This window comes from Haliaeetus leucocephalus, unplaced genomic scaffold (genome assembly GCF_000737465.1).
Source record: "Haliaeetus leucocephalus isolate CR32 unplaced genomic scaffold, Haliaeetus_leucocephalus-4.0 Scaffold473, whole genome shotgun sequence".
NCBI lineage: Eukaryota > Metazoa > Chordata > Aves > Accipitriformes > Accipitridae > Haliaeetus > Haliaeetus leucocephalus.
Genome location: NW_010972909.1, coordinates 563,455 through 571,380, shown reverse-complemented (window position 1 = coordinate 571,380; position 7,926 = coordinate 563,455).

The window sequence follows — 7,926 nt, the reverse complement described above, 5'->3', positions numbered from 1 at the left end:
AGCAAAATAGCTTCTGTGTAGTAAGGACTCAGCATGCATCTACCTTTTGCTTTGTTCGCACTCCTGGTATAAATTAGATGCCTCTGCTCTGATCGCTTATCCAGGTGATCGGATCAGAGGTGGTAGTTGATAAACTGCGAGACATCAGTGGAATTAAGTTAAACTGCTGGAGACAAAGGAGCTCTGAACCCCCTCCCTGGCTGGCAGATCAGAGAAGGATTTAACAGCTTGAGCAGAAATCGCTCCATTGAAAGAGAGGCAGTGCAGTTACATTGATGCTCAGAGTAGAAAGCTAGACATGTCTCTTCTTAAACATCCAGTGAGCCTTAATGACTCCCCTTTTCACACCCTGGAGCATTCCATTTGCTGGAGAAAAAAGCCAGTTACATAAAGCGGTTTTGTACATGAATCCTCCTCCTATAACACTCCTGTCATTTCAGGACATTATTCAAAACAGGCTGATTGTGATTGCTTCTCAGAGCCCATGGAGGTGACTTATTAAGCCATCTCTACTTGCTTCTTGCTACTGGCATGCAAGACACCTGGCTGCATTTGTGAGCTATTTCTGTATTTCACCTGAAGCTCCCTTTAGTGAGTCAAGATACTCACACTCTTCATGCACAGACGTATGTTTTGTGTTGCCATTACAGGAGCCGGAGATGACTGCTGAGAAACTCAGGGGCTAAATCTGCTATATATTTTTAAAAATATTTTTTGTTGTTGTTAGTGCTTGTTATTTAAAGGGATCAGAGTAGAGCTATGCAGAGGTCATAGGGGCAGCTACACCATGGGTAGCCATGCATATGCTAGCTTTAAACCAGCTACCTCAGTTGTCAGAAGTGATAAAGAATGCAGGAATGGACCTCAGAAGAGGATGCAGAAGCCCAGTTGAACCTTAGCTGCATACTTGTGCTATCAGCTTGTGATGGAGATCATGAACATGTCCTGCATGACCGTGCAGTAAAGTTAGCTAACCACCCTGATAGCTGTTTTAAGCACCTTAAAATAGCCATGCATATGTGCTCAGGAAACGCAACTCTCACAGTGGCTCTATTTAAATAGTGTGATTATACTACAAATTCTTAAATTAAGGTCTCTGGGATGATGCCTTCTCACCATGCCAAAAGTATGAAAATCCCAACTCAAGCCCCTGCCTTGCACCCGTAGGTTCAGCCACGGTGACAGGAGAGATAAGGCTATTTTTCCCAACATCTAGGTTGCAGCATGCAGGAGTTTCAACATGAAAAATATTACTTCGTATTTTATTTGGAAGTAAACTTGTAGCCTGAACTATTGGCAGATATGGAACTTTTCACCTTTATTCTCAAAGCCCTTTGGAAAGGGTGGGACAGATGTCTGTGTCCATTTGCTGTGGGGTGTTGAAATGAGAATAACTTTCACTTACAGTTGTCAGCTTTTTCAATTATGAGTAGTGCAAGAGCACCCTTAGAATAAATGAGAATTGCCCTATGAGAAGAGCTGTTGTAACTAGATGTTGTATTCCTACAGCCCCAAGTATCTCAAAATGCTAAGTAAGCAGCAAATAATTATTTTTGCTGTATCCAGCTCAATAAACTGAGATAAAGTGGAGTTCTTACCAATTTTTTTCCAAACTTGTATATAGCACTCTTCAACCAGAAACAAACAGAAGTTTAAAAGCACTTGAAGTGAAATGATTAGTTTAGATTGTGTGCTTTTTTTTAAAAAAAAAAAAAGCTGCCTTTTTATTTGTCTCACAAGTTTTAAGCTTTTGGAGCTTATGTTTCCAAGCTAACCAATAATAATGGTATGGGAAGATGTGAATTTAAGCTAGGCAGTGGAAGCTGGGAATCTTTCACAATTGCATGATTCCAGCAGCTGGGGCTATAACCACCAAAATGCTCAAGTTGTCTCCCAAATAACACTTTGTACTGGAGAAAAACTTTTATGGGTGATGAAAAGCCAACGTGCGCTTTGCCTTTACGGCTTTACTCCTAGGACCCACTTGAAAATGTGATTGACTTTGGGAATAAAATTCTAAGACCAGCTTTCTTTTTTCCAACCAAGAAGCCACCTTTTGCCCTCCAAGTCTGTCGCAGCCATTTAGTGGATTAGTGGCTGTGGCCTCGGATGCGGCACCTTCAGAGCGGCTGCTCTGGCTGGGGGGGGGGTCAAGGATACTTGTGACTGACCCAGCTTCACTCCCACGTGGGAGTGGGGTAAGTGAGGAAATATTGTGGTAGAAAAGATGTAAGGCTTGAACTGAGTGGGCAGATGAGCCCTCGTGGAGCTGCCCTAGAGGAAACTGAGCAGGATTTTGTTTAATTTGTTATCTTGTTAATTTTGTTGTTAAAAACATGAAATCCCTGGAAAGAGGGTGAGTTTATAGACTCTAACTAGTGCACTGACTATCTGAGAAAGCATTGGAAAAGATAGCAGCTCACAAACCATATCATAGCATTGATTTTTATTTTTGAAGTTCTCAGTTGATTTCTAGTTTAAAATCAATGCTGTGATATGACCTAAAGACAGGGAAGAGGCTGGCCATCTAAGAACATATTTCTCCAAGTACCTTTAAAAGGTCAGCTTCAACCTGTTCTGCAGCAATGTCAAAATCACTTCAATAAAACAACAGTACAAAGCTTTCTTAAAAGGGAAGGTTTTGTTCATGTTGGCCTCTTCATTATAAATACACACTAACTCAAAATAACTTTGGTTGGGAGAAATGAAAACAGCTTTGTTTCCAAAATAAGATACGAAGCATTTGCACTTAATCACAGTTAGAAATATTCTTATTGCTTTTCATAGTAATTCAGCAACTGGAGGAGTCTCTGCCCCAGCCAGCAGCTCTGCTTCCAGCCTGACCATCTCCGGTAATCGGTCCCTTCTTTCACCTACTGGACTGTCTGGTAGATGACCATGGACCAGACCCCGTGCGCTCATCCGGTAAATTCAAAGCACCAGCTTCTTCCACAGCAGCTCCACTGCTTGTCCTCTATTGCAATATAGTTATTTATTTTTACTGCATTTGCTACACTTCAATTATACAACAGCATCCTTGTAGGTACGAGGGTGCTTTCGTCTTTGACATGCTCTACTGACAGCAGGCAGAGCTGCTGTCTCAGCGCTTCCTCTTGGTGGTTGTTCCATTTTGTTGTACACTAACATCTTTTTATAAATCAATAATAATCATTCCCTTAATTGAAGTTCTGTGACTGGAGGTTTTGTGTTTACTGGCACAGCATTTAAACCTACAATATGGCCTTGTGCTGGTGTTATTTAACACCTGGATCTGGGATCCTAGATCCACTTAAGCATGTGTTTTTCTTCAGTTAATTTGAAATTTGGTGCATTAATACATATTTTTCTGGCTACAATTATGGTAATGGAGGATTTTGTATGCTCTTAGGACGATTTTTTCACTAGGAACATGAACAGTGCATGTTCTATCATTAGAAGAAATGTACTGCTGCTTATGTTCAGTGTGTGTATGCATATGTGTATATATACATATGTTATTTAGTATTTAGAAAATTAGCCCCCTACCATTTTCACTGGTTTGTGCTATGGTCAGTGGCAGTGAGAAACCCCTGGAATAAGCAGACCTGGAGTTATGAGCTGGTTCCTAAATCCACTTAAAGTGAACCTAAGGGGTCTTTCCATCAACCACTGTGATTTTTACAGGAGTGTCTATGTGGATTTAGGTGTAAAAGAAGATGCTGGTTTTCTGCTGGGGTAAGGAGCGCTGCCATAAACAGGTGGGAAGTAAAACTGCACCAGCAGTTCTCACACTGTGGCTATTCTCTTCTGAGGGGAATGTAAATTCCACTGGAAATACCTTTTGCCTGGGGTCTCTGAAGGGATGTCTTGACTGACTAGCTTTTAGCATATTTTGAACAAAAAGAAACTCCAGGACAGTGTAAAAGTAAGCACAATGTACAAATACTTAAAATAAAGGGGGAGGGAAGCAAGGTGTGGCGGGTCAGCTCTGGCCAGCAACCAAATTCCCACCCAGCTGCTTGCTCACTCCCCTGCTGCTGTAGCAGGACGGAGGAAGAAAATAGGAAGAACAAGATCAAGAAAGCCCATGGGCTGGGATAGACAGGGATGTTGCTTACCAGTTAGCCTCGCGGGCAAAACAGACTCGACTTGGAGAAATTAATTTATTGCCAACTTAATATATATTTGATTATTGATTTGGATGTTGGGGAACAAAACCTAAACCAGAACAACCCCAAACACTAAAACACTTAGTGAAAACACCTTACCTCCTCTTTTCCCAGGCTCAGTTTCACTTGAGACTCCTCCTCTGCCCTTGTTATCGCTGGAGGTCGTGCTCAGCCCCTTCAGTAGGGAGATGAGTGGCACAAGGGATACGAGGGGGTTTGCAGTGAGTACACAGCGGTTCCTTTGCTTCTCCTTCCTCCTCACTCTCTTCTTCTGCTCCATGGGGGTCCTCTGTGGGCTGCAGTCCCTTTGGGAATACCTGCTCAGCCATGGCAGCTCCTCCTGCTCTGACCTTCATATTCTGTTTCTTGCTGTTTGTTCCTTCCGCTTTCCTTCCCTCTTCCTCCTTGCCCTTTCTTATATACATTTCCAGAGAGGTGCCACCAGCTTGGCTGGTGGCCTCAGTTATGTGCTGTGGTGGGTCTCTTATGGAGCCAGCTGGAACTGGCTGTGTCTGGCATGGGGCAGCCCCTGGCCTCTTCTCCCAGAGGCTGTCCCTGCAGCATCAACACCATGACATCTACACCCGATATGTCAGGTTATAGGCTGGTTAAAATAACATGAATTCCAGGAAAAATCACTGAATTTAGTTTATGCAGACTATAATTCTATGGGTATGAATACAGTTATTGCTAGTAAACCAAACTTTCTGCTAACCCCAGTGCATCAAACAAATCTCATGTAGTCCTTGATTTGACTACATATTTGATTAATAGAAGTAACCTGATGTAATATGCTTAGTTTTGTACAGTCAGTCTGATGTCATTGCTCCTTTTCACTAATGACCAGAAGGAGGTGTAAAATCCCTCCTGGTAAAACTTGCATGTAGCAAAAAAGGCCAGACCAGCAGTACACAATCTAGAGGGCAGCTGGGTTCCTCTGGGTGGCTCTGTAGCAAGGGCTGACTTAAACCACCTGTGTCTTTATCCAAAGACAAACACTAGGTTCAATGTGTAAGACCAGGGGATGGGGGTAACCCCTATTTCCCCATGGGACAAACTCTGGAAAGGATTTACAGGAGATATGGAAAAGCATGAACTCCAGCATCCAGTGTGATGTTGTAGAGAGGGAAAACAAAAGCCTTACGGCCCTAGCAAGGGAAAGCAGTGAGTAGGAGCAGGGTGGTGATACTATCTCTCCATGCTGTGAAGCAGTATCTGAATTCTGTATCTAGTTTTGGCTTCCACTTCTTAGAAGTAGGGTAGAATAATGGAGATGGCACAGACTTGCAAATGTTATTTTGAGGGCAAAATCGCATGGTTTTTTTCTCAAGGGATTGTAGGCTTGTCCATGCTGAGCAAGGTACAGCAGTATCGAAAGTCCTTGGCTGGTGGTGGGCAAGTGGGTTTGCATCTTAGAAAGCACCACGCTCTGTGTTAGGAGTTGTTCTGCTCCTTGTGGCGCTCTCAGAGCTAACCACCCTGGGGGCAGGACGGTATGGAAACACCCCTCTGCTCCTGGGACCTGTGCTAGTGCTTCTGCCCTCTGTATGTGTGTCTGAAGTCCCTGGGAGATAGGCTGGTCACCTCTGCTGTTCCTTTAAGCAGTTCATCTTCATGGACCCATCAGGTTACTGTGGGAATGCAGTGCACAATTACACTTGAAAAAATAAAACATTGGTTAGCCAGTCTGAAGACCTTTGAGCTCTCTGCACCTCCAGGCCTCTATTTCCTTCTCTGTAAAATGTTGAAACCAGGGGGAAAAAGGTTGTTTCAGTCTGGAAAACATCATGAAGCAGCCTTGGCTGGCACTGCTCAGCTCTGATTAAAGAATGCTTTGTTTGGATGGGCATATCTAACAGAATAATATCTTTGGCTTGCTTTAAGTTTGTTTTCTGTTGTTTTTACAGTATATAATGGAGCTTTTATGCTTAGGCTAACTTCCTTTCATGTCTCGGATGGAAAGCTTCAGACTGATGTTTATGTAAATCTGGAGAGGTGAATAAACATCACTGTGCTTCCCGTTAACTACTGGGCAGCCAAATGGTGGCTGATAATTTATTTAACTCAATGACCTCTCCCTTTTTGCTGCAGTTTGAAACATTTGGAGATTCAGGTACCTGGTCTGTTGTTATCCCTATAGTATCTATTGGGGCGTTCAGCAGAAAATCTTGCGCTATGTACAAATCTTCCATTCTGCATGTTCATAAATGCCTGGCTAATTGCTTATTATCATATTGAAAAGCTGCACATTACAGAGCAGATGCCAGCAATTCGAACGGCTGGATGAAGCTTGGGTACCTACTTCAGTCTGCTCAGCGCGGCGGCTGCGAGAACAAGAGGCACCGAGGAACACTGGGAAGTACAAGCCAGAGACAGCCTTCTTGAAAATCAGGATAGTCAGCAGTAAATGTTAAATATGCTGTTAGAGACCAAAGATTTCCCTGCTTTAATCCTTTGGCAGTAAAGGAATATGTCATATGAAATAGATATAACAAGTGGTCTTTCACAGAGGAAGCATGCTGATCATCTCCTAACAAACGCTGGGATAACCTTTTTAGTCTTGTTTGTTTGCTATGTTTCTTTTTATCATTTCTGTCATTCAAATCCTGTTGTGTCTTTACCTACAGATAGTGAACGTGCATCTGATAAATGCTCTTCTGAGCAGCTTTGAAAAAGCTGTTTGTGAGATCCTAGTACCTTTTCTACCCTATGTCTCTTTTACCAGCTAATGCATTTGCTCAAAGAAATCTCAAGAGCAATTTACCAAACGCTGCCTTCCCCCTGCATACAAGCAGCTCCTTTCTGCCCCTACATTCTGCTTCAGTTTTGCCAGCAAAAAAAGTCTGCGCTGTAAAGCACCCTGGATCAGGGAACTGATCCAAGTTAAAAATAACCTGCCAAAAAACTGAGTTGTTCTTTAGTAGGAGCGCCTCCTTGGTTTGTTTCGGAATGTGGATGTATCTACTGACACTAGTCAAGGAAAGACGCAAGGGCAGAAATAGGGACAGAATTGCCCAGAAATGGGGCAACTTAAACCAGTGCTACTGGCAGAAAAGTACACAGAGCCACCTCTTGCTAAGATACATTTGTCTGTTCTTATTTATTATTTGGGGTCTTTCTTCTCCATACTACTGCCTCTGCAGTGACTTTTCATATTTTCATACCAGGGCCTATAAATTGTTCCACCCCAATGCACAAGTTCAGCTAATTTCTCTTGGGAAGCGCCTACAAGGTTAAGGCCTGAGAGGCTCTGATATCTGCTGGTGCCTTCACATACTCTGGTTTTTAGTGTACTGAGAATACTTGGATGAATGCTGTCTGGTGGTGGGGATTTATTGCCTGGAAGTTACCCAAGTTGTTATCACTCATTTATTTTATACCAGCACAGCCTGATCCTCCAGACTTGTTCTGTCTTCACAGACAATAATCCTACTGGGCCAAATCTTAGCAGGCAGAAACTGGCATATCTCTGCTGAAACAGCTGAAATTAGGTGAGAGGGTGGAGTGTCAGACTATGGAAAAGAGGAGTAGGAGCAGCAGGAATCGGCCTTGTAAAACTTCGTCATCCTTTGTGATAAGACTGATGCAAAGAAACAGTCAAAGTGGTATGCAATTTTCTTATCTTCTGTCGTTTCTATCTCCATTTTGGGTCACTTGCCTGCTATTATAGTATATATTTTAATAGCCCATGTGTGTAGCTAACAGTGTTTGCCTGTAGACAGCAGAGATTACACAGGTCCAGTGGATGCTCCTGACTTCAGGAGGAAGTTTGAGCTGC